Genomic DNA, 27,874 nt, shown 5'->3' with positions numbered 1-27,874 from the left:
TTGCCCATAGAAATTCAATCCTGCTGCTGATGGAGGTGGGGAGCCTAGCATCAGGATGCTGCAGCGATGGGCCATCAACATCCAACGTCCCCCACAGAGCTCAGCCAGCCCTAGTCCTACTCACAACCCCTGCTTGGCTTTTCCCTCCAATTCCCTTTCTTCCCACTGGGAACAGCCAGCACTGCGGGGCTGAAGAGGGATGACAGAGATGCTGCCAAGGCAGGAGGGAGAAAGCCAAGGCCCCGCGTTTCCAATGAAGATAGATCCAACATCTGTCCTCAGCCAGAAATGTATTCACCCGCACAGACACACTCATCAGATGAGGCTCTAAAATATTTACTGCCCAAATATCAATCCTCATAAAGTGAGGCAGCCATTTGGGCTCGGGGAGGGGGAAGAAGACAGGGTGGGTTGTCAATAATGTCATAACCACGGGCAATTTTATGTATCTCTGGAAATGGCCAAGGAACACGCAGTTTGACAGATGTGCAAACGGGTAATGCAGGCTTCCTAGTTATGAGCATGAGGATGTCAAGAGGAATAGATGAGCAGTAATTCAAAGTATATTGGGCTTAGAGAAGTACACGGGCATCGTAATGAATGTGGGATGGGCACCGTGGCGAGGGAGGAGGCAGTGTGTTGGTCTGGGAACGCAGCCCTTGCCAACACCACGGAGCAGCTGCGGGGACAGGGGAGCCGGGTGGGCATTTGATGGGCAGAGCCACGCTGTCGCGGGGTGTTACCGCACCAAGGAACGCGTCAGCCTGCCTCTTGCTTCCTGGGGTGAAAGCCCAGGTCGATTTCTTCCTCCTTCCCAACTGCATCTCTACACAAGCCTCTCCCACCATTGTGCCACCTTTCCTTTCCCATGCTGGGAAACTCAAGGTTTTGGCCAAATACCTGCTTTTTTTTTTCACCAAGAACAGTCAAAAAACCCTCACCAAGAAACCAAATTAAGTTTCAAGTTAAGGCTCAGAAGAGCTACTACTTTTTTTTTTTTTTACTTTCAGCTCCAAACTGAAAAACAACCCCCAGTGCCGCAGCAAGGGCCGCCACCGCCCCCAGCGCCGCCTCCAAGGCGCAGGCACTGCTCACACCTATGACTAGTGCCTTGCCCGGCATTTCCCCATCCCACCCCGGCTGTTTTAAAAAGCTCCACTGCATAGAGGCATGCTACACCTCCAGCCTCACGCTGCTGCCTCCTGTGCACGCTCCCGGCCCAGGCCCACGGATCCCAGCGGCACGGAGGACCGCAGAAGCTGGCTGCCTTCCAGCACAAAGCCAAGGTGCTGGAGACACAAAAAATACCCAAATTAAATTGAAATGAATGATGCTGGGACATACTTCTCCTCAGGTGTTTGCTTTGCCAGAAGAGCAAAATGGGGAGCATCGCCTGGTCCTCACTTCGCAAAGCCCAGGGTGGAACGCATAGACATCTCAGCTCTGCTCTTTTTTTTCCCTGAGAATCATCTCGTTCAGCATTTCTGGTGGTGAAATTCCCACTCCCCCCTCTCCCGTGGTGCTCTTCAAAAGGACACAGTCATCGGCCACGGTGGTAGAGCCAAGCACACCCTTCCTCCCTCTCAAGTCCCCCTTGCAGTTCCCGCAGAGAAGTTCATCGTTTTTCCACACCCTGGTGCTTTTGGAGGGGGACGAATTACTCACGAAGGCAAGCAGCAATCCCCAGCAATCCCTACAAAAGTGATTTTTCCAGCGGAAAAATCCATGAATCACTGTAAAAGTCAGTCTGGCTTGAACCGAGACACATTGCTCACCATTGTTTATTAAAAAGAATTAATCAGCGATCTTTTTCCTGGCTGATTTTATGAAATATGACTTATCCCAACCGTTCAACTAATCAGTTATTGCAACATCCAGCTGCAGACTTCTCCTGCGTGTGCTCCTGGAGCTTTCCCCATGGCTCATGGATTGCCATAGGGTTTTGTTAGGTCAAATGACCAACGACTGAATAAGCTTGAATCTCACGTAAATGTTTCCTACAAGCCTCAGATCTCAGATTTTCACTCCCAGGAGATGTCTCTGGCACTGTCTATTCCTGCAGACCTGTTGCTCGGTGAATAATCCTGCCAGAGCCAGGGCGTCCCAGGGTTTTGCAGCCCTGGGCAATGGGGTGACACAGCGAGGAGGAAGAGGCACGGGCAGCACATCTCCTCCACCTTCCTTAAAAACCACTCGCAGCCACCACCCCAACCAAGGACGCACAAGCAGGTGCCCAGAAAGAGCAGGCAGGGGCTGACATCGCTCCACATGGGTGCGGAGTCTCTGACACAATGAGACAACCAAGCAAGAACAGACCCATAATGAGGGGGTTTTTTTTCCAAAAAAAATGTCCTTGCTATAATGTAACTTTTTTTTTTTCTCCTGGCAGCACCCTCCTGTGCGCAAGGGCTCTGCAAGGACACGGTGTAAGAGCAGAAAATATCAATGCCCACAGTTGCAATAGAAGAAGAGAGAGATAATTGCATTTCTTACAGCAGCGGTAACTTATCTCAGGGAAACTTTTCCTGCTAATGAGGCTTTTCTGCTCTGAAATTCAGCGAGAGCTGAGAGGGCTGGTCCTGCTGCCAGCTCGTGGCAGGTACAGGCGGAGGCAGGCGGGTGTGGGAAAAGCAGTGCCACGGTCCCAACCTCATCGCTTACTGGGGTTTAGCTTTCCAGTGAGCTGGCTTGTATTTATTTCTCCTTAAAAAAAAAATCCCACAGTATCAGCTATTGTCTCCTCTGCCTCCTCTTGCCTTTGGCTAGGTGCTGTTTTCAAGGCATCTCCCGGCAGAGCTGCACCTGCCATCCAACCCCAGGCCTCTGCAGAGGATTTTCTGCATCAGTGCCCCAGTGCTTACAGGTCCCAGTGAGCCCGTGGCTGGCAGCGCTGGGGGGGATTGGGGACAAGGCTCTCCGCCGATGAGTGCCAGCTGCTGAGCGGGTCACCCAGGCCACAGCAGCTGGAGGCAGAGGTAGTGATTTGTGTGCTCACCTGGAAAGGCAGAGATCCACCCATCCCTTGCAGAGCTGCTAGGAAACCTCCTCTCAGCCTTTCTCCTAGAAGTTAACCACCACCATACTTGAACTCCAGCGAGAAGATGCAAAAAAACAAACAAAAAAAAAAAACCAAAAAAAAACCCCCTCTCCCTCCATCCAGCCACTGATAGGGCAAAGCCAGATGTGTGGGAGAACCAGCTTCCAGGGAAGCGCTTGGAGGGTGGTGGCTGCAGCCAGCTGGGACTCCATCTCCTCTGCTGTGGGGACACCCAGGACCGTGTCAGCGTGGCTGTGGTCTGGAACAGCCCCTCGGTGCCCAGCACAACCCGGGGCAGAGCTCCAGCTCCCCGCACCAGCTCTGCTCCTCATCGGCATGCCAGGCACGTGCATCCCGGCAGCACGGGGCTGCTCTCCCTGAATTCAATCCCTGTCCCCAAGTGGTGGCAGCAGGAAGGCTTGGAAAAGTAGAGCAAGACAAACGAGAGGGAGGGAGGCCCAAACCCGCAGCTGAGCACAGCTCAGGCTGCAAAGCCGAGGCTGGCGGCATCGCTCCGGTTACCTGCACGACCTTGAGAGCCTGGGACAAGCCACAAAGACGAGAAGGAAAACCTCCAGCAGCAGCTCTGCGTGCTGCCGGGGACGGGGAAAGTCAGGCAAGGCACAGAGGGGCTGATGCCGTTTGGGATGTGCCACCGCAGCAATGGAGCTCACCCGATGGGCCAGGCTGCTTTTACCTCTGGCTCAGCCCCTTTCCCAAAAAAGCAGCTCAGAGCCCCAAGCCTTCTCTGCACAGCACTTCAGTGGGCTGTGGGTCTTGTCGCCACGCGAGCACATGCGTGGGAAGAGGTGAACACCCGACGCTGCTCCTCTTGGACCCAGCTCTTGCACAGGACAATGGCAGGAGGAGGAGGAAGGCTTCGCCCGTGCTCCCCGGAGGGAAGGACAACCAGCCCCGGCTCTGCTGCGATGCAGGAGACACTGCCAACATGCAGGCAGGCTCCCCAGATCGCAGCGTGTGTATCTTGAGAGCTCAGAATAAATATTTAAAGGTGGAGGGGAAAAAAAAAAAAAAACAAACCTGCTCCTCTCCACGAGCAGGTTCTCAGTCTTTGCTCTGGGATTTGAGGCAGAGACAGACAGGAATATGACAAAGGAGACGCAGGTTTCAGCAAATCATGGGCACATCAGAAGCGATGGCTTTCAGATGCCGGTTGCTGCAAGATAAATTCCCTCCTGGCTGTCAGCCTGACAACCTCGGCAGCCCTGGGGGACTGCAGGTCTGCTCTCCCCGCAAACACGCGAGGCTGCGGCGAGCCACGGCTGGCCCATCTCCTTACCCCGTCCACCCCGGGGGAGTGGTGATGAGACCAGAATGTTACCCAAATCCTTTTCCAAGCCAGTTAAAGCTGGTCCTGGCCTGCGGGGACGTGTGTCCCCTGTCCTGCGATGGGACAATGGGGACGCAGGCAATGGGCTCTGCGTCAGGGTGTTGGACAGCACAGAGGGGCTCCCCAATCCCCATCCTCACAGCAGAGCTCTGCCAGAGCGTCAAGCCATGGCTTGGCTTTCTCCATGCCTGACACGAACGATGGCTGGGGGGAAGGATGGGAGGTGACAGTTCCGCTCAGCTCCCAACAGCCCGGTGCTGGGCTATGGCTCGGAGGCGGTGGCCGGAGCAGCCACAGAGAACGGGTTGTTCTGTACGGCAAGGCTGTCCTCAGGATGCTTTTATTTCCAGAGAGAGCTCATTAGCTCTGGTTGTGCAGAAGTTCAGGTTTTTTTCCCCCTGTTTCCAAGAGCTGGAAAACTCCGCTGAATAACATCTCCGAGCACGAGTGGAACAAAGACAGGGCACACAGGGGAAGAGCAACAGCAAACCCAGAGATAATCAAAGCTGCTGCTGCAGCCTCACATCACTTACGATCTCTGTCTCATCTGGATTTCCCAGCTGGAGCTGTGTCCGCTCGCTCAGTCCCCAGCAGCGCCCGGCAGCCTCCTGCATGCCAAGGCTGCGCCCAGACCCATTCACCCCACGGCTGGGGACTGCAGGACTTGTCCAGAGCTGGCTCTGCTCAAAGAGGCAGGGAGCCACAGAGGAGGGTTTGAAATGGGAGGGAAGCGGACTCAAGGCTCCCCAGGAGCAGCCCGCTGGATCGGATGGGATGCCAGGAGCTAAAGGGGCTTGTGCATGCACCAGGCAAGGAGGAAGGCTCTGTCTCTGGCATTGCCACTGGGAGGGGTTTAATGTAGACACATCCCACCCAGGGTAGGTGCTCATGGGTGCTCCAGCAGCGATGCGCTGCTGGGATCGGTCTGGAGCAGCTACCTCCTTACCAAGCCTTGATGCTCCTCTCCCGTCGCTGCACGGTCCAGCTACACACTGCAGGGGATGCAGCCGAACGTACCAACGGCAGGAGGTAAGCCAGCTCCCCAGATACCATCACCAGCCTCATTTTCTCCTTAACCCTTATTCGATTCACTCATCCATCCCAGATCTATGATTCCTTATCTGGATCCTCCTGTTCTTTCCCATCTCTTACCCTGACCTCAAAGCATCCTTCCCAGAAAGGAGGGAAGCTGCAGGAGAGCCCCGGGCTGCCACTCACCACAGCTGACGGGATAGGCTCCGATTGACTGACCCTGGCGATTTAAAGTTAATAAAATGTTAAAAGCAGCCCTATAAATCACCCGTGCAGGAAGTGACTGGGACAGGAGGCCTAACGAGTTAGCAGAGGGTTTTATTTAAAAGCCATTTGTCTGAGAAGTGCAACACAAAGACTCAAATAACTCTTAGGAAAACAGCAGTGCTGGAGCTACTGGGAGGATTAGAGCAGGCTGGATATTTACGGCCGAGGATGTCAGCAGCGGTAGCCGGCACCTGCTTCCTCTGGCTGGAGCATCCCAGCTGATCCCAGCTCAGAGGTGCAGGCAGAGAGCTCCCAAAGGGAGTCAGAACAAGCCAGACCTAGCTCTGGCTTACATTTTAGCTCACTGGGGCCGCTGTGACCCTCTCGCAGACCTCTTAAAACTGGGGTCTTGTGCCCTCACCCACCCTTCCGTACACTGGTGACATCCACATCTCCAGGTCCCAGCTGCCCTGGCGCAGGGGACTGCACACATGGAGAAGCTGTGATTCCCATGTGTTCCCACACACAGCTGATGCCTCTGATTGCAAGGAGAAGCTTGAAAACAAGAGGTCCAAAAATCTCCAAACGCAAAACAGTCACAGAAATCAAGTTTTTAGTTTCTAAACCTGATTCCTGCTCCTTAGCCGTGAATACCAATTTTGCACCCATTGGGAGGGCCGTTAGCTGCGCATCCTCAGCCCCAGCTCACTCCCCACAAACCAAGCTCTACTTTAAACCCTAAAAAAACCCCACTATGGCAAAGTGCAAAGGGTAGACGAGTATGTTTCACTGGGACAGAGGCTCAGCCCGCTCCCAAATGCCTCCAAAACCACCCCTCGCTCCACTGCCGCAGGAAGCCTCCAAAATACCCTAAAGACCTTTTACCGTGGGAGGAAAGGCAGTGCATGCTTGGGAAGCCTCCAGACCATCGTTAAGAGATGAATTATAGACAATTATCCTCAGAAGTACATCAGAGAAGCCAAGGCAGTCACAAGGTGCCAATCCCACCTAAGCCTGGCTCCTCGCAGCAGCCCAGGCTCCCTTCTAAAACTACAAGCAAATTCACAGATCAGATAGGATCTAGAAGCCATGGGCTACATCAGGAGCTACCCCACCTTCAAAATCACCTTTTCATTGCAAGTCAAGGGCAATTCTTTCTCCTGACCTGGCACCTTGCCCTCTTGGCGAGCCCCGGGGAGAGGAGCAGACTGCAGCCCAGGGAACTGTGCCCACCCAGGCAGGGCAGGAGATGCAGCAACCCAAGAAATAACCTGTCTTCCACTTGCATTTGCAAACCCCCTGCTTTTCACAGACAGAAAGGATGCGATCCTTACCTTGGGAGGGATGTGAGCGGCTGGGTGCGGGTGCTGCCGGTTCTCCCTGCTGACGATGGGCCCCTTCCAGGGGGAGCGGGGAAGCCTAGCAGCACCAGGGGGCTGTGGCCGGGGGGCTGCTCCGGTGGCTCTGCGGGTGCTGAGGGTGGCTCATGGCTCCCAGGCGCAGGGGGCTGTAGACAAGAAGAGACAGGACACATCAGGCTGGGAACGCACCGAGCAAACCCAACCCCACAGCAAGTTTGACTTGAGAGTAAGGAGGGTGAAGAACTTTAAACACTGACTTTTTTTCTATATTGCTCTTGTTTGCCCCCTCCCCATCATCAAGGAAACAAGAGGAGTCAGGTGGGACCTGCTTAGCGCTGAATACTAAACAGATGTGAATACTTGAAGAGGTCCAGCAGCCCTTGAGGGGCTCCTGCCCGGTGCAGGGTGGTATGTGGGAGCAGTTCCCAGAGCGGTTACTGCGCTTCCAGCATCGCTGGTGAGGAGAGAGAGAAAGCACAAGCTGAGAGGAAGCAGGTCCTTGACCTGCTGGTCTGCGAGCGCTCCTCCTGACTTCAGCGCTGAAAGAGGAGCAAGACTCTTTCCTGATGGAGGAGGTGGCACCTTCACCCCTCCTCTAACCAGCCTCACCTTCGCGTGCGGCACTGCCCTCTCCAGCGCGGGTTTGATTTAATACAGTTATTTAGCCGTGAGATCCCCAAGGCAGAGCTCACGTCCCTTTTAGCGTCTCAAACAGGTTTGAGCAGTCAGTGTTTAACAAATTAATAATAAAGCGATGGCGCCTTGAAAAATAGACTCTCCTGTCCTCAGAAAAGGGGCCGCGTCTCCCAATTACTCCGCAGGGCACCGCTTTAGACCTCGCTGAGCAAATGGTATTTAGCCGCAGCCACCTTTTAATGGGAACAACGTGATCCTGCAATGGCTGCAGTCAAGTGTATCGCATCCGAAGATATCCCCACGCTGCACAGCGAGAGGGCAGGGAGGAGGAGGGATGGAAACAACTGCTGCTAGCTTAGCTCAGGTATTTTTTAGCAGGCATTCCCATGCTGAGGTCTGGCATCCGATCCCAAGTTGCCAGTTACGCTTAGCGTCTCTCAGTCATGAAAAGTATTCACAAGGTTCGCGGCGGAGGCTGGCAAATATTTGCCAAGGATTCTTCCAAATCTCCAAGTCTGCCATGTGCTCACTGCAAATTTGTTTGCCGATCGTGGTCCTTGCACTCATTTGCAAATGGAGAGCAAAGAATAAGACACCCATACGGCGTAGGCAAAGGCGAGCGAGGAGGATCCTGTTCCATGGGGACGACAATGCCACCGACCCTAACGATAGCTTGGCAATTAAAACCTGCTGCAGTGGAGAACAGGGAGGTCCAACACCCAGCTCCTGATGCTGATCACAGCTGAGGGAAGTGATCTCTTCATGAAGGCAGCATGGGGGAATTGAAGGATGCTGCTGGGGATGGTGATAGTTGCGTGTCGGCAGCACCTCAGAGGAATACAGGCGGCGATTTCCCCAGTCCCAGCTCCCAGCACTGGCATGTGGCAAAGGAGCAGTGGCAAAGCATCCTTCTCTCCTTGCCCGCTCCCCCAGCTCGCTCCCCAAAGGTGTTCCCACCAGAGTCACTCCCCTGGCTTCTCCTCTGGTCTTGGCGCCTTACCAAGCTCCAGCCCAGGCCAGGCACGCTGCTAATTAGCTGTGCTAATTAATCACAGTTTCCACTCTTTATTCTTTTGTTCTCACATAAACACCCGCGCTGCCCGGCGTGGTGAGCTGCCACAGTGTTCACGAAGCGCAAAGCCAAGCTGGTGGAGCTGGCCCTGGGGAATGGGGGATACTGACCGCCTGAGGCTGCTGCCGCCGCCGCGGGGGCATGGAAAAGGCACGTGCCACCATCCCAATTCCCACGTGCAGCCATGGCCTTCCTGTCCCCAGCCACGAGGACAGCTGTCTGTCCCTCCATCAGATCTCCTCTGTGGACACATTCCGTGTTTGCCCCCAGGAGTGGGCACCGCAGCCAGAACTGGCACACGGCCCCGGTGCACGGGCAGCCGTCCCACTCCCCCCGGCTAATCCCCCCCGCGCGCCGAAATCCTGCCTTTGTGCTTGCCGGATCCACTGCCTAAGCATTAGGCACCCCTGATCCCAAGCTAATCTCTGGAAAGCTCCCTTGCCTGGGGGGGGGGGTGTGGGGGGGGTTCCCATTCCCCAGGGCAGCCCTGGGACCCCGGAGGCACAGGTGGGCAGGAGGATGCTCTGGCTTTGACTCCTTGCCGGCGCTGGCAGACTGTGCTGGGGATGAACCCGACAGACCATTACCTCTCCGCTTGCTCCTTTTTGACAGGGCTTTGTGTAACCAGGTATTTTTTTTTTTTAAAAAAAAAAAAAAAAAAAAAAGGAAGACACTAAGGGGAGAGAAAAGAACTGTTAGTCCAAGGGAGCCTGTGTTGTTAAAATACAGAGAAATCCAAGTCTGGAGTCTAAGAGAGGCCAAGGTTTCCGGGCTTTGACACAGCTGACAAGCTGGAGCACAATGAGAAAATACGTGCACAGAAATAGCCAGGCAGGATAAAGGATTTACTGCCTCTTTCATAGGAAAGAAAAGAATAAGCTTAAACACTCTATTTAGGAGCATGAAAAAAAAAAAAAAAAGCTGCAGGAAGAATATTTGAGCAGCAGGATTACCAGGAGGTGAAGAGAAACCAAATCCTGTCTGTCCTGGGTGCAGGAGGGAACAGTGCTGCAACTGCCTGCTCCCAGCAGCGACTGGGCAGCAGCATCCCTAGGGAGCTTCTCCCTGGGCCTCCCCTGATCCCCAGCAGCACCTTGCGCCATACAACAAACACATCAAGTCCCATCTTGGTCTTATCTCCCTGCCTGTCCCCTCCTGGGTCAGACCGGCACGAGCACAGCCCAGCTCTGGGTCAGAGCATCCCTGCATGGCCAGCTGCCATGACAACATCTGCACGCTCTCCTGTCTGGAGCGTTTCTCCTGCCAGCGAGATCGCTCTCTTCGCTCAAATCCCTCTCCAGGGTCCACCGCCCCAGTGCCACCCGCTCCAGCTCATGAGGCTGGGGCTCCCTGGCTTTCAGACAGGCTTTTCCGTGATGGGAAGGCTCCAGGCTCTTGGCTTCCCTCCATTTCATGAGGAAATCATCTCAGACCATGAGGCCATGGCTGGGGAGGCCTGATGGAGGCACAGGCTTTGGGGATCGGCTTGCTTGCACCATCTCCCCAGGCTTGTCCTCTTTGAAGAGGAAAGTTCTGAGTTCCCTGAAAGTTTCCTCCAACTTGTAATGAAAGAGAAACACTCTGGAGGAGAGACAGGAACCCAGTTTCCCTGATGAAAGTATTGCAGTGGGAATTTTTTTTTTCTTTTGACTAGCGCCAGCCAGAACAGCGCATTGCAGCCAGCCAGGCAGAAGGTCTTACCCTTTCCATGGCAGGAGATCAAGTCTCCCAGCTGGACATCAGGACAGAACCCACCCCTGGTCCTGCTGAGAAGCAAGCTAAAAGCCAAAGCCGTCATTTCTGGGCTGAAACCGTGCAAGATTCATAAACAGGTTCACTCCTCCAGCCTGGAAGCGCTCACGCCAGCGCAGCTCAGACTGTATTTCTGAAACTCCGGGTGGCTGGGAGGTGCTGGTGGGTCATTCAGTCCATTCCCCCTTGGAGAACAGGGATTCACTGTGCCTAAAGCATCCCCAATGACTACGGTCAAGCCTGGCCTTCAACATCTCCAGCAAAGCCAATCCTACAGCCTTCCCTGGCAGCTTACGCGCTGCTTAATTGCCCTGATAGTTATGCATCAAGGGTTTTTTTTTTTTGTTAAAAGCAGCTGATTTCTCAGCAGTAACAAATACTTGGGAAAGCTTTCTCTCTGGCACACTCTCTTTATTGTTCATCTCTTTCACATAAAACATTCCTAATGAAGAGGGAAAGAAGGAGCTTGGCTTCTTTCAAAACAATCTGAAATATTATATTAAAAACACGCACCGAGTGTTGACATATTTAGTGCATTTCTTTATAAAGCAAATTGCCCGAGCTCATTCAGAGCTTGACACCATTAAGACAGCACATAACTATGTGACTGGGAGGATATCGCTGCAAGAAACCCCACTTTGGGCGGGGGTACAGAGCACCTCAGAGTAGCCAGATGGCCCCGACTCTGATTTTGGTGGGAGCCACCAGCATCATGCCGCCCTTGAAGGGAGGGATGTACAAGCACCACTCAACATGCTAACGTGAGGAGTGCAGATCCATGAATCCTCCCTGCCCAAACCTCCAGCTCCTCATCTAGACCTCTCCAAAGGTCTAAGTCTGGGAGGATACGGTACATGCTGCACCAGGCTCTCCCAGCAATGGGCACCCATGCTGTGGGAGCAAACCCTTGCCACACCAAGCCCAGTCCCTCAGAAAATGGGCAGAACGTCTCACTTCAGTCAGTTTTGAGCTGGAGACATCTGGGTTTCTCTCCGTTTAAGAGGACAAAGAAGGAGACAACTCACCCTCAGTGTGAGCACACGAACAGCCGAGGGCTGGAGTCACCAAAACCCTACCATTCCTGTCCAAACTTCCAGTGAAATCCTGATCAGCAATACAACCTCCAGACCTCAGAGCCACCAGACCTCATCCCTTCCCACTGCAAACATGAGAGTGGACCCCCAGATCGGGCAGCTGTCTGCAGAGGCCGGCTGGGTTTCTCTCCCTGCCTGGCATATGCGGGGTTCCTACAGAGCATCCATCCTCTTCCCAGGCATCTTTTAACTGCTCTGTCTTCCGCTGCAACAGGATTTGTATTTTTTTTTTTAAACAGACATTAAACTGATGCTCAAAAAAACAAACAGACATAGAAGAAGCTTTCATTACAAGGCTGGTTTGCATACAAGTGCAGCCCAGGGGCCAGGCTAGGGAAGGTAATGGTGCCTGCACAGCCTCTTGCTGGAGGCTGGCGTGAGGTATGGCTCTCCATGGACCCACGGTCCAGGCCGGCTCCACGTTCATTTTGCAGGAGCAGAGGCAGGACAATGAGCAGGTTTTCTGGAACGTTGCTTCTTCTCCAGGGACCAAAGGTTTTGATGCTGACAAAGGCACTGCACCCTGTCCTGCTGTGAGGGTGTCCAGCCAAGACATTTGGGTGCCTCCAGAGACGCTGCTGGCCTCAGCCGGGACATGCCAAGGGTGACCAGCACCCTCCCTCCAGCATGGGAAGCACAGGGGAATGAGGAGAGGGAAGCTCTAAAAGCTGCTGTGAAAATGTCAGTGCTGAGAACTTGGTAGGATTTTCTTTAGCACATTCCCATCTGAACAACCTGCCGTGCTGTTAATGATCCAGTTGTGGGAAGTCACGTTTCAGGCAGGGACCGTTTGCGACAGAGGGGCAGACACTCCTCCATGTGTCTGAATCCGCTCCTGCCGAAGCCCTTGGCTTTCAGACACACACCAGATTTCATTCTTTTTAGGCTTAAACTGAGGTTCAGGCAGGAAATATCCTGCACCCATCACTTACTGACCCCCTAATGCCTGTGTGGGCAGTGCTCCTGGGGGGGATCCCCTCTTCCCCTGCACGCGCAGAGCGTATTTAGGTGCATTTACCCACAAGCTAACTCCACCTGCTAGGTGGGCCCCTGACACAAGGTCCTGGTTCCCCAGGACAGGTTGGTGCAGAACCAAAGAGCATGGCACAGACAAACGCTGCCCTATGCCAGGATGCTGCTACAGCCACCCAGGCAGGGCACAGACCCTCAGAAGCCTTCGCATGCCCCGAGCTCTCTGACCTTCTTTGACTCAGGACTGCAAGCCCTCTGAGAAGGTCCAGCAATGCCTCGTCACTTCCACTCTCTCCAGACCCCCTTGGGTTTAGCAGTACCAGCGAGCAGGCAGGCTCCCTGCAGCGAGATCCACGGAGTGAGAGACATCACAACAGATCAGAGGGACTGGGGGCTCCTCCTCCTTTATATTCCCCTCCAGCCGCAGCCTTCAACATGGCTGAGGAAGGCAAGGCAAGACAAGGCCTACAGAGAATGCCTAAAGATTATTTCTCTCAGATTCCAATTTATTTTCCATCATTAACGCTTCTGAAAGCCCAACACGTCCTGCAAACAGAAGGAGCATGTTAAACGTGCAGGCGGTGGAGCTGCAAAACCGCGATGAGCGCGTGCCTGGCACAGGTTGGTACCCAGCCAGCCGCGGAGACGTGGCACCAGCGGGCACACTGGTAGCAGCACGGCCAAGACAAGGGCTTTGGTGCCAGCAAGCATCACCCTGGCTCAGCAGAAGCTGCAATAGAAGCTATTTATCCCCCATAGAGAGGTTCCTCATCATGCACCCACTCCAGCCTCTTCCCACAGCCCTGGAAAAGCGAGAGCATCATCCTGGAAAGCAAGCCTGGGTGCCGAGCATCGCACAGCGGCAGAGAGAGGGTAAGACCAGGGGAGAGCAGCTGTAGAGGCTCACATGAAGGATGAGAGGAGCTGGAGTCTTCCGTAATGTAGAGAAAATTGCTTTCGCCAACTATTTGCAGTTTTAAGGCAATTACATTTTGGGGGAGGCTGAGAGCACGTCTGAGTGCTGCACACATGGGGGGTGTGTTTTAAAATGCAAGAACAGAGTAAGGAAAAAAAATAAGGAAAAAGAAAATGCCTTTAAAAAAAATATTTGATGCAGTAGGTACTGAGAAGATAAAATATTTATAACTCAGGGAGGGGACAGATCTCGGAGGCAGCCAGACATCCCAGTCACGGGACAGCTGAGAGCTCAGGAGGGGAGCCTGAGCAGCACGCTCCCGCTGCTGGGTCCCTTCCCCCTGAGCATGGGAAATCCTCCTTGGGAAGCTCTGACCACACGGCAGCTGAGCTCTGCCTGGCCCAGGAGAAATAAGGTTTGCCTCAATGGAAACACCATTCGCCCTCGGCTTTGGCTGCTCGTGCAGGAGGGACGGTAAGAAGCACGAGTCGCTGCAGCGCCGGCATCAAGGCCAGGTCTCAGTGAGCTTAAACATCCTCAGGAACACGCTGCCCTCAGATGAAATACCATTCGTGGACCCAAAACCCAGTAAGCACCCCAGCACCTGCCAGTTAAAGCCTTTCCAGGCCCGGATTTAAGAGGGGAGACAACAGCTTTGTTTGGCCATAGATGAGAAGCTCCTTCAAGCTGTAGGAAATACTTCTGATCTCCTTCCCCGGCAAGCCGTCACCCTTCACTACCATTTTCCCCCTCTAATCTGCTGGGATTAGCAAGGATCCCAGGCAGTAAGCACATTTTCTCTAATTACCAAGGTGGCAGGGGCCAAGCTGCCCGGATCCCCCCGGCTGCTGCAGCGGCTGCTGCCGGCACAGCTTAGACATCCGATTTATCAGGCAGATGCCCCTTTTGCTTTCTGGCCACGCATCTTCCCCTCGTCTTTATCTGCTCTGGGGACAGGTGTGGGAAGCGGAGAAGTGGCATCGGCGGCTGCTGGTGACAGAGCCCCTTTTCAAAGGATGCTGTTCCGCTGTTATTACCGACTCTTGCCAAGTGGAATTGAGACATGAAGTAGATTTGTGCCCAAGATAATGGCATTTATTAGACAAGCTATTGAGGAGAAAACAAAAGCTAACAGTGGAGAGCCACTAAGAGCAATGCTTAAAGAGAACCCATCAAGAATACAAAGAGAAGCAGTGTTTAGTTGGTGCTTCCCATCAATGATTAGAAACCTTGAGCAGTCCCTTAACAACACCGGGAGAAGGAAGGTTCGTGTCACCCAACAAGAGGTGACAAAGAGCACAAAGGTGTCTGCACCTTCGGACAGAGCAGCATCCCATCCCTGCTTTCACAGTCAGACGTGGCTGAGCATCTCTGCCCCAGGGTGGCAGCCCCCAGCTCACCCACAAGCCCTTCTCCTCACTATACCTATACCATATGACACCTATACCGTATGACCCCTACACCATATGATAATACCTATACCATACGCTCTTGCTACGCACAAGGATGCCACCCTCCAGAGCCAGGATCCCAGCATGGCTACTCCAGCCCCTGTTGCTGCACCCCACAGCCCAACCATGACAGGACGAGGAGGGAAGGCGAATTTAGTCTCTGCACCCCATTGAAGCAACCAGGGCACTTCTGATAAAGCCAGAATTGCCCTCCCATGGAGAATGCCTTGCAAATGATGGATCCATCTAGATTTTCATATTGGAGATCTACCCCTTCTTGCCAGAGGAGACCTGTTCCTGCAAAATCTTCAATAAAAATGCTTGTTTGATGGGAAAAATGTCACACCCACACTTTTTCATCCCAACCTCCTCTTCTTCTCTGGGAGGACATTCAAGGGCCAGGCTGGGGCAAGAGCCAGTGGCACAGGGCGATGTGGAAAAGGATGAGCCCTGACGAGAGCACAAGGGCAGCCCAGCAGCTCTTGAGAAATATATTGCTTGTGACACGTTGTCAAAGTGAGACGCGCCTCATTAGTCAGAGATGAAGCAAATGAGAGGGCTCCTTAGCAGATTAAAAAAAAAAAAAAAAAAAAAAAATCAGGGATGCTCCGTGGGCTCACCACCTCCCCTTTGGCCCCGCTGGTGAGTGGGACACCAAGGCAAAGTATAACACAGACCCGAGTCACAGCTTCTCCCCTTCACCGAGATGGTCAATTCTCTGTTTACAGCAAGCGGCAGCAGCCAGGAGCAGCCAGCAACCATCACGCAGCCAGGCTGGATCCAGCACAGCCGACGGGAAAAACACGGAGCTCGAGGAGCCACACCTGACACTCGGAGAGTTTGAAAATGAGAGGTTTTGTTTTGTAGCTCCTGGAGCATTTTGTTTCCCCGTATCTTGAAATAGAGCTCATTGACTCTCCTGAGTGGCATTCACTGCTTAAAAAAAAAAAAAAAAAAAATCTATCTTTAAAAGCTTTTCTTTTTTAAATGACGTGGTTTTCCTTTGTGGGTTAAGCTGAGCTGGCACATGCCTTTTTTTTTTTTGCTGTTTTTTCTTTGTTTTTTTGCGCCCAAGATTTATCAGCCTTTGGTGCAGAGGGTACTACAACTCTTCTCCGGCTTGGCAGTGATGCTGGTCTCCCGGAATTTTACACTGCCCTCCTCCAGCCCGGCCTCCTCGCACCATCAAGGAGCCCCTGGCCCTCAGCAGCCCGGGGAGAGCCCATCCCTGCTTGGTAACAGGCACTTACGGGCAGCTTTGAGGTCCAGCACACCCAGGGGACGTGGGCTGAGCTCCCCAGCTGCACCCGGGGTTGCACGGCAAAGCATCCCAAATCTCACGGGAGGGGAAAGGCAAACGCGGCAGAACAGGCAGAGGGACCATTTTGGTGCCAGTGGGCACCTCTGCGCAGAGCATCATCTTCCCTGTCGCAAACCAGCCTGTTAGCAGCAAACACCTCAGTTCAACACTTTTCCTGACGGGCACCGGAGGGACCCGGGAGCTGAAGATGGAGCCACAGACATCAGGTGGATCAGTCGCACCATGAGAAGAGCCTGCTGTCCCTGCAGCGGGGACCAGGATGCCAGAGCAGAAAGGAGGTTTCACCTAACAGAGGTGGAGGCACCCAGAGAAGAGACGGTGCTTGTGTGGGTCTCCTCCACCCACATGAGCACCCAGCAAGAGACAGGAGAGGCTGCAGGCCCGAAAGGTGCCGCAGGCACCGTCACCCCTTGAGCTACCCCAGCTGAGCCCCGTGGCTCCCAGCTCATCCCCCGAGCACGTGGATGCTCCCACTGCGCTCCCATTCCAGCCCCTGGCCCAGCACCAGGCAGGCCGAGCCCAGCTCAGCCTTCACCAGCGTTTGCCTAAATTAAACAATAAACAAGAAGCCGTTGCAGATTTTCCTTACGCTGCAGTTCCTTATTAATCCCCACAGTAAACACAAAGGAGAAGAAAAAAAAAAAAACCAACAAACAATTAACCTAAGAGGGATGCTTTCTGTTACGGATACAAATGGATGCTAAAAGCAGACAAAGGAACCGGAGCGAATGCACGGCAGAAGGAGTGGGGAGCAGCCCGCAGGCCCTGGCGAGGGAGGGAAGAGTGGCAGGGCTCGTACCAGCCGTGCCCGGGAGCCTCTCCAACGCGCCGGAGCCATCACCGGCATGGGCAGGCAACCTGCAGGGTGGCACGGGCTGCCAAATCCTGCACCCCTTGAAGGGTCTGTCACCCCAGCAAGGGCTTTCTGAGGAGAGGGAGGACCCCGCTCACACACCCCATGTACAGCCCAGCCTGAACCGACCCTCTGGTCCCAGCAGGTCCCCGAGGCTGGGTGGGCTGGTGGCTCCCACGGCAGCAGTGGGGTGCAGCGCGCCGAGCTGTGGGGAACAGCTGGGTGGCAAAACTGCAATTACTCGACTGGAAAAGGGCCAGGACACTGGAACAAACACCCTGCGCCCAGTGACTAATGCCACCCGCTGCTGGTTTAACGAGAAATGGCCATTTGAAGCTTAACGGCTCTCGCGGGCAGGTTCCCCCTCTCTTGCCGCTGTAGCTGCTTCCCCTACAGTGCACCCAGCTAATTAATTACAGAGCGCAATCCAATCAGCCCGGCCATCCTATTGCAGTTAAAGGCATTTAAGAGATAATGCCATGAACTCCAGATGGACTGGCCTGACCCCAGCCTCCGACACCTTCGGGGTACTCGGGAGCTGCCGCCGCTCCGGCTGACATCCCAGATCCAAACACACCGGAAAAACCCTTCAGATGCCTGCAATGCTCCCTGTGCGCTGGGTTTCTGAGGCCCCAGTGACTTTAATGAGACCAGTGCTGTTTTCCTCCGCTCACACCTTGCCTTGGGACAGCCCAAGGGGCTCACTGCTGCCCGCAGAGCACATGCCAGCCTGACTCAACACAAGCAGAGGTGAGGGAGATGGCACCTGCCCTACTTCTGCCCGCCCTGAGTTTGCCCTCAGCGTGGCAGAAGGACAGATTTGAAGTCCAGATGCTCATCCATCTTCTCCCCGCTGCTGCCGACACCTGCCCCGCATACGGTCAGCTGCGGCGGAGGCTGCCTTGAGGTGTCGTGCTCCGCTGACACTGATATGCCATGGCAGCCTCATCCCTTCCCACCTCGCTGTACGGCTCCGCTCCAGCTCCACACCGCTCCCCCAAGTACCAAGACATGATGGCCACTGCTCAGCAGCAGAGACTGGCCTCGCTGGAGGTGGGCTTTGATGGCAAGGGGAGGTAGGAGAGTGGCTAAAGCGATGGGATGCTGGACAACCAGCCCCTTTATGGTTATGATTGCTGGCATTGATATGCTGATCTCCATATGGAACTTTTTCAGCTTTGCAAGGATGGTTTGAGTCTCCTCCCTGGGCTACAAGAATGGGAGCTCAACCAAAATCTGAAGTGCTGAGGAGGGAGAAGTTATCAGACCCCTTTGACAAAAGGTGGGGGCTTGCGTTAGCTCAGCCCATTTGGTCCTAAATCAGCCACGCTCCCTTCCACCGACTCCAGCAGTTCAGTGCCCTTGGTACCTCAGGCAGCCTTTTTTCTTAATCACCCCCCTCTTAGGCCCAATCCTGACCATGTATCACTGTTCCCAAGCCACTCACTGCGATGGTATTAAAGAAAGAAAACCTGCAGCACCAGACCCTGAGCGTCCCCACAAAGGCTCTGTGCAGTGACGCTGCTGTGTGCCAGCTGCGCTCCCAGCCGCCTCGCGTTCAGTGATGAAAGTGACTGATTCTATGATTTACTGATCCTATCCTTGGTTAATTTTGCCTACCTGGGGTGAGGATAAGCTCTTGGATTTGCAAACATTTTGAGATTGTGGTTTTAATTTTTTTTTTTTCCCTTATTGTGTGTGCATGCATCAAAAGCTCTTACGCCTTGATCCAAAGCCCAGAGTCTAGGCAGGGATGTACGTCACGTCTAAATACAGTCCTGTCACAGGTGGCATCAAAAGCTTGTTGCAATTGAAACAAGCATGGGTTCTGCTCTCTCTTCATCCAGCCCGTCTCGCGGCAGCTTGACCAGCGAGGAGAAGTGAGGAAGGGTCTCTGCCCCTCAATCACACCTCCAAAGTGCCTTTGTCAGAGACTCAGTCATAGCTGACTACAGCAAGGGACAGAAAGCCTCTTCTCAGAGCTGTCCTCGGCCGAGCCACCCCTGGCCAGATACCCAGCTACCCCACATCAGCATCAGCACCAGGCAGGCCACGGTGATCAGCACCAGGAGCACCAACGAGGTTTGCACCCAAAGAACAACGTACAATTTTCACTAAAGCAGACTTGCAAAGGAGGGATGCAACTCTGGCAAGAACGGAGCACGGCTGCAAGCAAATGACAGTGTTCACACCAAGCACGAACGGAAACGGGATGGTGCTGAGATGATGTCTAATAGCTGGGTCTGCCTGAACACACCGTATCTGTGCATCTACAAAGCTCACCGTCTTACAAGAACATCTACTGAATGTCTCCTTGCAGTGTCAGCAGCAGATGCCAGCGATAAGCAAGAGGAGCCAGAACTAATGGTGGTCAGTACAGATGAGACGGGACCAACTCCAGACCTCTAACGCCAGCTGCTGTTATGTGCTGGTGGGAACTGCACGAGGGCTGCCTTCTTCCAGCCAGCACCAAAATTAAGTACAGCTAAGTCATTACCTTGGAGCCTAAAACAAGGAACGTAACTACAACAACAACACAACACCACAGCTTCACGCAGAAGAGCAGCAGCACCAGCTGCTTGTATCCGCACCCCCTCCAACAAGTCAGCAGAGATGGGGGGGCACTGTTTCCTTGAAATGTCCCACACTACCCCTGGGAAGGCTAAGGATAGAGAAGAGCTCAGCACATCTGGATGAGCAACAAAATAAAGCATGTTGTCCTTCTTCCTCCCACTGGTGTGTCCCAGACTGACACATCATAAGGTGTGGCCGCAGAGAGGCCTCATTTTGTAGCAGCGATACGGCCACAGTGGGATGCCGCAGCCGGAGGACTCTGTGGAGGAGCTTCTGCTCTCTGAGCCGAATCCGGCTCCAGGGGCCAACAAGCATGGCACGGGCGGGACCGGACATGAGGAGACAGATGCTCCGTGCATCCCAGCATTGCAGCCCTGGCAGGGCGGGGACATCCCCCTGTGGGCTCCGAGCTCCCCTGCCACAGCCGTTTGGAAAGGGAAGAGGCTTTTCCCCATGGAGTTGGAGAACCGAAACTTCAAACACTTATCTCGAGAGCTCCTGTAAAGCATTTCAGGGATTTTGGCAGGAGGAGGGAGGAGAAGATGTTCGATAAACCCTAAGGCCATCCCACCTTACATCCCTAGAAGAAAGCTCTGTAGAGCCCTGATTCTGGAGGTAATTCCCTTGACCTCTGCTCCCTGGGTACCCCATAAAACAGGGCACATCTCCTGATGTTCCCACAGGAACTGACTGAAAAGATCAGCAGAAATGAAGCGATGCTGGAAAAGCAGCAGCCCCTCAGAGAACGGCATCGGCTTGAGGTTGTGCTACCAGCCCAGAGCACCCGCTCTGCACCAAGCCCCCAGAGCAACACACCGGAGAAAGCTCTTAGCCTTCAGCATCCATCTTCCCTTGGCCACAGCTGTAGCACCAGGATCACTGCTGGAGCCTGCACCATCCCATTTTCCATACCCCACTACAAACCCTTCCTGGGAGCCGCCAATTAAACCACTGAACTGTTCTCAGCTCAGCCTCCCATGTATGAAACCGTCCTGTTATTTCGCACCTGCCAAGAGCTGTGTCCCAGCAGATTCATCTTGAACTGACACTTGAGGATAATTAAACCCCTCTCTCTCCTTTGTTAGCAGCACAGCAGATAAAAGGAGAGCCCTGGGGCCTGTTGTGGTGGATTACTCCTGTACAAGTGAAGGAACATGAGATGAGACTCAGTTTCTCAATGGAGACATGGACGGGCGGGGGGGCAAGGGGACAGCTTTGCAATTTGCCCTAATTTGGCAGTGGAGCTGACGCATGCAGGCAGCTTCCCTAGCAGGGCAGATCATCTGGTGAACGGAGAGCTGGAAATCAAATATCTGGGATCGAGTCGAACTCCCCTCGTTGCTAAACCTGGGGTATCATCCGTCATTGAGCCGTTGCTCCCTGGAGATCCAGCCACGATGGTCCAGGCACCCTTCTCATCTCCTCTAGTTTCAGCTGCCCCATAGAGTCAGCCCAAAGTTGGCCGTTTTTGGGGAGTGGGTGGCAAGGCGAGCAAGCAGCCGGCCTGCCGGCAGCAGTCAGCCCCACACCAAGCTGTGCCCGTCTCCCGTGAGGTTACTGGATGCATCGAACCTCAAAGCCAAGCTTCGATCGCAGCGGTTTGAGGTTGGCGCTGAGCATCTGCCATCACTCCGGGTTGGGCCTCCAGCAGCTACGGTGGGGGGCTGAGAGCGCAGAGACCCCCACCTGCCTGCCCCACTGAGCCCTTTGTGCCTTGCAGGGGGGTTTCCCCTCTTCCCATCCCCGCTGCGGGGGGGCCGGGTACCACTTGCTGAGTGATGCTCTGAGGAGCCACCGGTCTCCAGGGAGCACGGGGCGGATGGATCCCCCCCCCCCCCGCCACACACACACCCCCCCACACACCCCAGCCTCATCCGGATGCGGCTGCCCCCGCTCCTCTTTTCGCCGCCGTTACCTGGCAGGGCTCGGCCGGCTGCCGGGCGAGATGCTCCGCGTTGCAGCTGGGTTCGGCTCCGCGGGGCTCGGCGCATCCTCCGCCGCTCGGGGCTCGGCCGGGCTCCTTCGCCCCGCTCCCCGCTCTTCCTCGCCCGTTTACCCTCTCCGGTGCTAGCAGCCGGGGGCGAGCGCATACCCCGGGGCTTGCGGCTCCAAGGCTCCGCTCGCCACCCTCCTGCAACCACCGCCGCCGTTACCGAAACGCCCCGCCCGCCCCCGCCTCCCCGCTCCCCTCCGCGCCCGGCCCCGGTGACAAATCGGGATTGCTTTAAAGAGAGAGCGCCCATATAGTCAGATGGGGGTGGGGGGTGCTGCTTGATACCCCCGCCTCAGGGAGGCACAGCACCCTCCTTGGGCTCCCCAGAGTGCTGGGCATGTGATGCAGCTGAGCCCCGACAGCTCGACACACTGATGGCTGCAAAGGCAGCAAAGCTGCCTTTGCAGCCATCAGTGTGTCGAGCTGTCGGGGCTCAGCTGTGTTCCCAGTGCAGCATACAGGCAACCCTGATGCTCACCCCCAGCAAGCAGGACACAAAGCAACCCTGCTCTGTTATTTTGCGACAGCAGCGGTGCCAGCTCAGTGCGGGGAAAATGTTCCTGGATTCTTGGGGAGAGAAGATCCGACTGTGGTTATCTGCTTCCCTGCGCCTTCCTGGTGAACCCCAGTCCCGCCGCAGTTGGGGGATGCTGGGACAAGCTAGTGCACAGCACTGCTGGCAGCCTGCACCTTGCCGCAGGGGTTTTCCAAGGAAGATTTTATCCCTATGGCATCCCAGCAGGGTCTGAGGGAAGCTGTAGCCTTCCTTGGTGCTCAGTTCATTCAGCAGCAATGCTAAAAACTCTGCCTGGAGATCATGGGCCCAAGCCGCCAGCTCTGCAGGGCCTGGTAGCCCAGCTGCCCGTGAAGGAAGCCCCTCTCCTTGCTCCCCACTGCACCCCATGCCCAAACAGGCCCCCTTGCCTTGCAGGAGCATCCTCAGCCATCACTCCGCAAGACAGATTTGCATCATGTCCCGCGCACGTGCGGAGCTCGTGGCTGTACACCCAGCACGGGCCGCACGGTGCAGGAGACACTAATCCTTGCGGAAGGGCATGCGGAGCTACAGCAGAGCCCCTTCCTTGAGGAGCCCTCGCCCTCTCTACAGGCCCTGTTTTTGTGAGCATGTTCACGCACTCATCCGTAAAACCCATCGCTACGCGGCGTTCGGGGTGCTCTGTGGCAAGTTTGCGAGCTGATTGAATTGTGCATTGTTCTGTTCCCAGATCTAATCTTATCCCTCTGGCCGGGTTTGCCTTCCCCGCGTCGCGGGGCTGGGAGGGAGAGGAGCCGCCCAAGGCTGAGCACACCGGACCCTGCCCGTGGGAAAGGCGCCGGGCTCCCTTCCACAAGCCGAGCTGCGAGCCCCCTGCAAACCTGCCACCCTGCCACACTCTCGCTTCAGATACCATCAGATGTTTTCCTTTTCTCCCACGAGTATTATCCTCATCCTTATTCATGCGGGAGCTGAGGCTTGCAGGTCTGTGGGTTTTAATCAAAACTGGAATTCTCTTCACACACTTTTGTTATCTGTGTTTATCTTGCCGGCATGAAACGATGTGTTTGGGGAGGTTTTACAGAGCATCCCAGCCTGTCAGTGAGGGGTGATTGAGCCCCTGGCTGCGGGCTATCGGTGTGCGGGCAGCGCTGGGCGCTGCACGCTCACTGGGAGAGAGCCCCGTGCTCCCTGCCCCGAGGAGACTACAGCGGCCGCACAGGCAGAGGGGCAGGCCGCGCACACAGGGGTACGGAGCCGGGAGCAGGGCGCTGTGCTCCGGCTCTGCGGCAGGAGCACGGGCAGCATCCTTCCTTCCCTTCGCGCTGCAGTGCCGACGCTCACTGCTTTTGCGCTTGGTGTTTCTCGTCAGTGAACGCCGTCTGTACCAGAACCAGGTATTGTTCTGACCTTTGAGGCTCCATCCAGTGGTGGCTTCCATCAGATGCTTCTTGTGTCTTCCGATGATCCCAGGCACGGTGCCAGAGTCAAAATGCGCTGAAGGCAGGGAATGCCTTTCCTCCAGTTTCAGGAAGGAGGTACAGCATCCAAAAAAAAACCTGCCCAGATGCCAGGATTGGGTCTAGAATTATTCCTCTTCCACTATCACTAGAGATAAGCAAGACAGGAAAACCCACCCAGTAGGAGGATTGTGAAGTAATTAATGCATGATATTAGTAATGATCTTCTTATTCCAGCTCTGCTTATTATTACAACAAGCTTTGCTCTAGTCCACCACGATGTGCTGCACAGAGCAGCTGTCTTCTGAACCTGATTTCCTGTTTGGAGATGATCTCTAGCTGAGAAATTACCTGCTCTCCAAACTGATTAGAATCCTCATCAGCAGATTCTTCACCCATCCTTTAGGCAGGCCCTAGAATACATGGGGAATTCAGAATAATTTCACGCAGGGGGTGAAATCTGGAGTCGGTGGCCCAGCTGTGTGCCACTTCCAGGGCAGAAGGAGGTTGGCGTTGCTGTCCCAGCCTGCGGGAACGATGCTCACTGCCCTATGAAATTGGGGACCTCAGGGGATGCCAGCAGTGCCCGGCACGTCCCTGCCCCCAGGAAGGATCCTGGAGCGGGCAGGACCCTGCCAACTCCCACTTCATGCCCCTGCAGTCACAAGCAGCCAGCTTTCTGCTCCCTTCACCATTGGTCTGGCTCAGTTTGGAAAGCAATGAGGTATTTTTCCTCCTCTGCTTCTCATAGCTAAAAACTGTCTCGCGACTCCCATGGTTAAAAACTGTCTCCTAATTTCCAGCCTACGTTAGCCAGTTTAAACCTATTTGTTCTTGTGCCAGCACAGTCTTTTAGCTTAAATTGTTCCTTTCTGTACCTGGTGTTTACTTGCTTCATATATTTATGGAGAGCAATAATATCTCTGCTTTGCCTTCCCTTTGCCGGGCTAAACAAGCCAAGTGCTTTCAGTCTCGTCTTATAAGCCAGGCTCTCCATTCCTCCCCACCATGCTAACGGCCCTTCTTCGCACCGCATCCAGCGGGAATTAATCTTGCCGGAAGAGGGGCCATCGTGGCTGTGTGCGGCGCTTCACATACCATCTCCCGGTGCTCTGCGCAGCCGCCAGCGCCCGCTCCACCTGCACTCATGCCACCCCAAAGCGACCGGCCGCAGGTCCAAGCATGGCAGTGCCACACATGTGCCAGTCTTCCTCTTGCCAGATTGTCACCTGAGTGAGGTGACACCAGTGGGAGGCCTTGCCTTGCGCCTTCCGAATACGTCCGCCCAGCCGTTGGCCATCCCAGCCTCTTCCGCCGGGCCGTGGCTCCTGCCTTCCCCTCTGGCCAACGGCAGAGAGGTTGGGTGCTCCTGCATACTAAAGAGGGCTGATTTCTCTCCTCTCCACTGCACCGCAGCAGTGTACATGCGGAGCTCTCCCGTGGGGAGTTATAAACTCCCGCAGCCTTAAACAAAACTCACCGAGGACGCACAGAGTCATCCCACTAAACATAAGAGGGAGATGGTATCACCATGCTCTGATGGTCACTAATAACTTTACCTCTCCTGCACTATTCTCAGCAGAGATAAACCTCCAGTGTCTGATGAGCCAGAACAGAAATATCCAATGGCTCTTCGCTCTTTTCTATTTTTGCTGCAAGCTGGTTAACCCTGAAATCCAATTACTGCTCATTATTCAGTGGAACTTGCCTCTTCTCAAACGGACATGTTGCGGGGCCGCTGTGCCAACTCCGAGTGCTAATGGAGCTGCAAATTACTCCTGCCACACTGCTGGACCCACAGATGTGAGCCCGGGGGTACCGCTCCAGCACCCCTCACGCACGCGGGGCTCCGGGACACCTACCGCTGCCTCCCTTCCCCGGGCTGCCGAGCACGCTGCCTGCACATTGCAAGCCCTCCGGAGCCACACACGGGCAGCGCTTGCTGTGGTCTTGGCTCCCAAGGTCACTGAGGCACATTCCTCACCCTCTGGCCCAGCACCGCAGCCGGAGTCGCCCTGCCTGGCCACCCATGGGTGCTACGGGCTGGTCCCGCTGCCCAGCATGGGTTGAGTTTGTGGGCTGGGTGCCGGGAGGAGTAGCGCGGGCTGAGGCTGCGGCGAGCAGCCTTTAAGCTCCAGAGAGGGGGTTGTTGCACTCGGTGTGAAATGCAAGGGGCTGATCCAGGCGTGCCGTGGATTAGCCTGGGAGGCCGGAGGTGCGGGAGAGGCTGGCTGCCTGCATTAGCACGGGAAGCGGGCGCGCAGCCAAGCCCAAACGCCGCCTCATTCGCATTCGGCACTGAATTCAGCAGGTGGGGAAAGGAGAGAAAAAAAAAAAGGCTTTGCAGTTTTCTTTGCTGATTAAAGTCATGGCACAGCAAGTTTCACCTACATTCATTAGCGAGAGGGGAGGGAGGGGGATGTTCCCAGCAGCAGCTGCTGCCGATGCTCCTCCGGCACCAAAGAGGCATCCGCGTGCGGACCGAACCTCCTGCCCATGACCTCATGCCGCCTGGGCCGAGCCACATGCTTTTCCCTCCTGTTTCCCATCTTCCTCTCCCACCCTGGCCTCAGGAACAGTTTCTCAGGTCAGCCCGGCTTAAATAAGCCCCACGTTAGTCTCTCTCTCTTCCAGATCATCCATCAGTCCTTCTCTGAGACGGTTTAGGCTCATCATCCTCCTCAGAGACAGGCGATGGAAATGTCAGGGGATGCTCCGGGTGAGGTCCCCTGATGCTGTCAGACACGGCTGCCACACTTTCTGGCACCTACTGCACCGTCACTGGGTTGCTTGTGAGCCCTGCCAAGCCCTGCCTGCTGCATCCCTCCCTTCCTTCCCCGCTTCCCGTGCGCTGCCTGCAGTATCGGACCCTCTGGTTCCTCTCCGACATTCGACAGGGATCCAGACCAGCCCTGAGCACACGGATGCATTGCAGCCCCATTGACAGGGTGACCCAGAGCCCAGCTCACGCTACCTGCAGCGAGACCACGGGTGCAAAGCTGTGCTGTGTAGTGGGTACCCGTGTCTCACTCATCTGATTCAGCTTGTACCGCCTCAGCACGAGCGCGCTCTTGGAGCACCGAGGAGCTGCTGCTGTCCCTGCCCTGCTTTCCCTGGCTGCACCAGCCTTTTATTCACTCCACTGGCCTCCTGCGCCCCTTCAGAGAGGTGCTCATGTGAAGTGCCATCCACTTACATCCGAGGCTCTGTGACTGCTGGCAGGAGGATGGGAGCAGGACCAGCGTTATGGATGCTCGGATGCTTGTTCAGGATTGCCCCCAAGCAGCCAAATTTTGGCTCCTCGGCACAGAGCCGACTGCAGGAGGTTGGCAAAGCAAGGGCTAGAGCTGCAGCTGGGTGGGGGGCATGGGGAGTGGTGGCTTGAGGTCCCCTGGCTGTGCCTGGGGGGCTCCAGAGCTCGGCATCCCCCATGCCCAGCTGCACACGGGCAGGTAAAGCAGGCGCTGGGAGCTGAGCACAACCCAGCCCTTTGCTTCCACCCCCAGCTGTCTTGTCAGCTACAGTCGGCCTGATTAGAGATGATTAATTCCCCCAGCCACCCTCCCAGTTGGTTACAGTGATTAGCACCTTGGCTAATGGCACAAGGGAAACCCGGCAGTGATCTCCCCTCGATTGCAAGAGAATCAGTCCACACCTCCCTGCCAGGCATCCATGAGAGCAGAAGACCAAGAGGTGACACCCTGGGCTTCTGTGGGGCCCAGCAGCTCCTCTTGACCTGGGTCTGGTCCCCCCTCTCCAGCCCTGGTTTGGCTTCCTCCTGCTCCTGCCCAAGGCAGAGCATCCCAGGGATCTGCCAGAGGGGAAAGGGGAGAAAAAAAAATGATGAAATGGCAGTAAATGGAAGATTAACCATCATACCAAGTAAATTAATACACAAGAAGAGAAGTCAGGTTTTAAACTAACTCATTACACTGCCAGGCTTTCACATCCGTTTATTTACCCCATAGGTCCTGCAGCTTCACATGGAAAATGGCTTCTGCTTGACTGCTGATGAAGCTCAAACGCAGAGCGATGTGGCGGCTGCCGAAGGCTGGCAGTCGACACCTGAGCGTGCCCACAGATACATGCAGGGACAGGAAACTGCACATGCTAAACATTCAGCTGTGGCAGCAAACAGGCCGATTGATGAGAGTCCATCTCTGTGCACGATTACATGGCGGGGGGGAGGGCTGAGCCACAGCTCCAGAAGACAGAGTCAGGTGCCCCCTGTCCCCTCCCCGAGTGCTGGACATGCCGTGCGATGGCCTCCTCTTCTCCGTGCCTGCCCGTTTCCCC

The 27,874-nt window shown here is 55.1% G+C and overlaps 1 protein-coding gene across 1 annotated transcript in view; it reads right to left on the bottom strand.

Moving 5' to 3' along the window:
* Nucleotides 1-21,733, bottom strand: part of LINGO1 (leucine rich repeat and Ig domain containing 1) — a 157,596-nt gene extending 135,863 nt beyond the window's left edge. The window contains exons 1-2 of the mRNA XM_086757551.1: nucleotides 21,545-21,733; nucleotides 6,962-7,134 (exon numbers count right to left, since the gene is read on the bottom strand). The gene's annotated coding sequence lies outside the window, so the exon portion shown is untranslated. The remainder of the gene's footprint in view (nucleotides 1-6,961; nucleotides 7,135-21,544) is intronic.
* Nucleotides 21,734-27,874: the final 6,141 nt, after the last annotated feature.

Source organism: Chlamydotis macqueenii, chromosome 12 (assembly GCF_036417535.1).
Source record: "Chlamydotis macqueenii isolate bChlMac1 chromosome 12, bChlMac1.mat, whole genome shotgun sequence".
Lineage (NCBI taxonomy): Eukaryota > Metazoa > Chordata > Aves > Otidiformes > Otididae > Chlamydotis > Chlamydotis macqueenii.
Note: the sequence above shows the minus strand (reverse complement) of the source record. Positions and strands in the feature narration are given on the sequence as shown.